We start from the raw sequence: 6,000 nt of genomic DNA on the forward strand, positions 1-6,000 counted from the left end.
CTAAATACGTTGTTAAATATTAAAATTATAAAAAGTATCTTGTCCAGCTAAAGTAGACTAAAACTAGAAATCAATAATAGAAGGCAATCTGATAGTTACACAAATGCATGAGAATTAAAGAATACACTAATAAAAAATAGGTCAAAGATTCAAAAGAGAAATCAGAAAGTACTTTAAAATGAATGAAAATATCATACTAGTATTTATGGGCTATAATAAAGACAGTGCATAAAGCGAAATTTATAGGGGTAAACATTGGCATTAATAAATATTTCAAATTAACCAAAATTCACATTTGAAGAACAGAACAAGCTATGCCCAAAATTACCAGAAGGAATGAAATAATAAAGACCAGAGCAGAGATAAATGAAATAGAGAAGCAATAAAACCAGAAGTTAATTCTTTGAAAAGATCAATAAAGTCAACAGACCTTTGGTTAGACTGAAAGAGAAAAACAAGATACAAATAAATCAAATGAAAATTGGAACATTACTATCCACCTACCAAATACCAAAAAGGTATTAGGAGACTATTAAAAATTTTATACCTGTAAATATATATGATGATTGGGAAATAGAGTTATGTACATATATTTATAGGTTTAGTATTAAGGTAGCAGATGGACATTGGGCCTCTACTCAAGTACACCCTCAGTGCAAGAACACTTTGTTCTATTAACCTGGCATTCCACGATGCTCACTTTCCCTGCACGATCGCTGAAGACAAAGCAGGTGCATAAGCAAATGTGGTGAAGAAAGCTGATGGTGCCCAGCCATCAAAAGAGATAGCATCTAGGGTCTTAAAGGCTTGAAGATAAGCAAGCAGCCATCTAGCTGAGAAGCAACAAAGCCCACGTGAAAGAAGCACACTAGGCTGTGTGATACGAGGTGTCAATAAGATCAGGTATCAGGCATCGACAAAAAATCATATCATTGTGAATGAGGGAGTGCAGAGTGAAGACCCAAAGCCCATCTAAAGGCAATGGGACTTCCCTTTACAGAAAGGTCACGGGAGGAGATGAGCTAGTCAGGGTGCAGTATAGCACCAATGAAACATGCAACTTCCCTCTAGTTCTTTAATGCTTTCCACCCTCCCCCCAAACTACCATGATCCCAATTCTACCTTACAAATCCAGCTAGACCAGAGCATGTACACGGGTACAGATAAGAGCTGGAAACAGGGAATCCAGGACAGATGAACCCTTCAGAACCAGTGGTGACAGTGGCGATACCGGGAGGGAAGGTGGAGTAGAATGGGGGAACCGATCATAGCGATCTACATATAACCCCCTCCCAGGGGAAGGACAACAGAAAAGTGGGTGAAGGGAGACATCGGTCAGTGTAAAACATGAAAAAATAATAATTTATAAATTATCAAGAGTTCATGGGGGAGGGAGGAGAAAAAAACTGAGAAACTGATACCAAGGGCTCAAGTAGAAAGAAAATGTTTTGAAAATGATGACGTCAACAAATGTACAAATGTGTTTGACACGATAGATTGTGATAAGAGTTGTATGAGGCCCAATAGAATGATTTAAAAAAAAATTTTTTTACACCAACAAATTGGATGACAGATAAAATGGACACATATCTAGAAATACATACCTTTCGAAATTGACTCAAGAATAAAGAGAAAATCTCAACAAACCCATCACAAAAGATTAAATCAGTAATTAAAATCTTATAACAGAAAAGCCCTGGGCCAGATGGATTTACTGTGGAATGATATCAAACATTTTTAAAAGAGTTGAAGATTAGGGAACACTACCTACTTCATTCTACAAGACCAGGATTACTTTGATATCAAAGACAGGTGAATACATTTCAAGGAAAGAAAATCATACATCAAAATCCTCATGAAAACATTAGCAAAACAAATCCAACAGCACCTTAAGAGGAGCTCCGTGATCAAGTGGGATTTGTCCCCGGAATTCAAGCATAAGGATATCAACAACTGATTGTCAAAGTAAAACAAGAGATGTTTGTTACTATAGTAACAAAAACGTGATGCCATTTATCAGGGATACAAACATTGATTTTTAAATGTTCAATACGTGTGCAGTGCTGTAGCTATAATGTTTTCTCTGGCATTTTGTGACGATTACTCACTGCCATGGGGTCAAGGCTGACTCATAGCAACCTCCTGTGGGTGTCCGAGCCTGTAACTGTTCACAGGAGCAGAAAGCCTAGTCTTTCTCCCGCAGAGCTGCAGGTGGTTTTGAACTGTGGACTATGCAGATCACAGCCCAGGGCGTGACCACTACTCCACAGAGCTCCATTGTGATGGTTAGGCTTGCTCGATTCGATAGTTACTAATGTATGGAGTGCTTGTTGTATGCCAGGGATTTCTGTCTACACTTTTCAAATATTAAATAACAATGAAGGAGCTACTATTATCCCTACAACTAGTAAGTGACAAAGCCAGGTGTCAAAGCCTGGATGTTGCATTTATACAGGGCCCCACACTTAGGAGGGCCTCATGCCTGGTTCAGTGCTCTGCTGTCCCTCATGAATTTCTGACTAATTATGTAACAACAGGCTCTGAATTTTCAGTTGGCACTGGACCCCACAAGTTAAGTAGCTGACCCTGATTTGAACTTTGTCCCCTTAGGCCACGCCCACAACAGAAGACTATTGCCTGCTATCATTCTTGATCAGCTGGTGGCTCGATAAACAGGGATTTCATTCCACTTCCTCTACACAGTTTGTTTAATGAGCTGACCAAAAAAATGAGAAGGCTTCTTAATTGTATATGAATTTATATGTACAAGTATAAATGCATTTCTATCTTCAATCTCCCCTGTAATAAAAGTGATATAAATCCAGAGCTTCAAAATGTATTACTGCCAGGGCTGTGGAGGATTACTCACAGTCAAAGCAACTCAGTGAGCTGTCGTCACTGTTGTTTCTGGCTGTGTTGTTCAAGGGATGTATGCAATGGATGCGCGGCCCTTGTTTTCTCAGAGGGCGATTGAGTTTCTGGCAGGGCTGTGTTGTTGCGTGTCCTGAAGTTGGGTCTGACTCATAACAGCCCTATGCACAACCGAACAAAACGCTGCCCAGCGTGGTGCCATCCTCACAAATAGTTCAATATGTTTGAGCCCACTGCTGCGATCGCTGTGTCAGTCCATCCCCTTGACAGACTCTCGTCTTCGCGGACATTCCGCCCTCCCAGGCATGACGCCTCGTCCAAGGACTGACCTTTCCTGATAGCACATCCACAGCACCTGAGATGAAGTCTGCCGACCATCAGTTCCACAGCCATGTGAGTGTCCCTCCCTCCAGCAGTTTGTGTCCTTGCAGTGTCTCCCACCAGCACCCAAATTCATCGTCAATCTTCCTTACTCGTTGTCCAGCTGCATATGCATATTCATCGTTCAATTGCATATGAAACGACTGGAAATATCATGTCTTGGGCCAAGTGTACCTTTGTCTTCAAAATAGTATCCTTGCTCTTCAACACTTCAAAGGGAGTTCTAGCAAGGCATAGAACCCTAATTTTCCTCACTTCAGTTATCATTATCCACATTTTCATAAAGTGTTGTTTCATCACTCATGACTGAACTTGGAAGAACTGCTTTGAAGTGCTGTAAAAATCTAAAAAATGTATGAGATCTAAGAAGATATTGATGTGTGTGTGTGTGCGTGTGTGTGTGTGTGTGTGTGAAAAGAGATTGGTCACTTCAGATGATTTAAAATTGAAATGCTGAGGCTGGTCTAGGCTGCTTTTGTTCTCTGAGAGAAAGCTCCTTTTCGGAATAAAGTAAGCAAATTTCATCAGAATATTTCTCTAGGTTCTTGGTGGGAGATACAGAGGCAGAAGATGACTCAATGAGGGAGAGGCTTTACTATCTAGACACAGTGGCCACAGGGCAGCCAAGCAGCAGTTCAGCAAGCCCTGACTGCAACTTTCAAATCTCAGGCACAGGTGCTCGCTCCACGGACCTCTCACTGAAAGCCCGACTGTGCCATGAAGTCGGTCCTGACTCACGGTGACCCTGTAGGACACGGTAGAACTGCCTGTGGGTTCTGGAGCTTGTGACTCTTACTGGGGGAGAAAGCCTTATCTTCCTTGGGTGGAGAAGGTGCCGTTATTGTTGTTAGGGGCCACTGACTGACAGCCATAGAACAAGGCCCTGCCTGGTCCTGCGCCGTCCTCACAGCCGTTCTCATGATGAAGCCCTTTGTTGCCGGCACTGTCTCCCTCCGTCTCATCAAGGACCTGCCTCTGTTTTGATGCCCCTACACTTGACCAAGCATAATGTCCTTCTCCAGGGACGGGCCTCTCCTGGGAGCAGGTCCAAAATACATGAGATGACGTCTTGCCATCCTTGCCTCTAAGGAGCATTCTGGCTGCCCTTCTTCGAAGACCGATGTCTGTTCTTTGGGCAGTCCGTGGGACTTTCAATATTCTGCGCCAGCACCAGAGTTCAGATGCATTGATTCTTCCCCAGTCTTCCTTATTCAATGCCCAACTTTCACATCTATGAGGAGGTACCCCCCAAAAACTGGATTTTTTTCCCAAAGCTATGTATTAATTTTTTTTTTTACAAAACAACCTATCACCTTCAAAGTACTCTCCATTACACTTAATACATTTGTCAAATCTGCGATTCCATTCTTGGAAACATTTTTCAAACTCATCTGTTTGGATGGCTGACAGCACCTCCCTCATTTTTTTCTTTACTTCTTCTACATCATCAAATCGATATCCTTTCATGTCCCTCTGCATTCACAGAAACAAAAGGAAGTTGCAAGGAGCAAAACCAACTGAGTCAGGTGCGTGGGGGGGAAAGAGAAATGCTGTTTTTTGCCAAAAACTGGTGCACTGAGATAGCTGTGTGAGCAGGTGCATTGTCGTGGTGGCAAAACCAGTCCCCCGTCTGCCACAAACGAGGTATTTTTTGTCACCACTGTTGCACAATCTTTTCAGAACCTCCATATAGGAAGTTTGATTAACAGTCTGACCTGGTGGAACAAATTCTAAATGCACTACGGAGTCTTCCCAGGCAACATCCCTGGCTGCACTAAGAGCGAGTAGCTGAATGCTTGCCTGGAGGGAACAATGCATACCACGAAAGCTCTGCTCCACCCTGTGCAATTCTGGGCTTTTTGCGGGGGGGTGGGGGGGCGGGGGGGAGGTACCCTCATATAGGAGGTGACCAAAAATACATGGCTTGGGTCAGGTGCATCTCAATCCTCAAAGTAATATCCTTGCTTTTCAACACCTTGAGGGTGTCTTTTGCAGCGTTGTTGAGCTGCTGATTTCCACGAGCATCAATTGTGGACCTACGTCAGAGGAAACCCTTGGCGACTTCCATCTCTTCTCCATTTGTCATGATGTTACTTATTGATCCAGTTATGAGGACTTTTGGTCTCCCTAACATTGAGTAATCCACACTGAAGGCTGCAACCCTGGCTCTTCATCGGCAAGTGCTTCCAAGTCCCCCCACTTAGATCAAGCAAAGTTGGGTCATCTGCATCCTGCAGGCTGTTAACAAACAGAGCAGACAGTAGTTTCAATGGGCTGACCTTGCTGGTAGCAGCCCAGCTTTAACCACTGCACCCTCAGGGCCCCCTCCACTGACCCAGAGACCTGGAATATTAGATAGCACATTAGTGGGAGTCCACCAGGGACTGACGCAGCACATGCCTCTACTTTTCCAGGCAGAAAGTTGTGTAGTTTTTTTGAGGCAGCATCTGCGTTTTATTCATCTCTGCGCATCTCCCCACCCTGTGCTCTGTTCCTCAGTGACACTAGATAAATAGTTGACAGATGAATTTGGACAGAGTTCAGCTCAGTTAATGCCTGTCTGTGCTGCAGGGCAGCTTCTCCCGGCCGCGGGTAATCCTGCTGCGGGGCTCCTGCGGGCCGGCGCTTTCCATGCACAAGCAAGAGAGGGCTGACGACGAGAGGCCATCATTTTTTCCAGACACATCTGTCCCAGATGTTTTTGCCGAGTTCGCGTAGACAGTGGTTAGCCTGGAATGTCAGAGAGAG

The sequence above is a fragment of the Echinops telfairi genome, unplaced genomic scaffold, assembly GCF_000313985.2.
Source record: "Echinops telfairi isolate 266 unplaced genomic scaffold, ASM31398v2 ScPeMD7_443;HRSCAF=831, whole genome shotgun sequence".
Classification (NCBI taxonomy): Eukaryota; Metazoa; Chordata; class Mammalia; order Afrosoricida; family Tenrecidae; genus Echinops; species Echinops telfairi.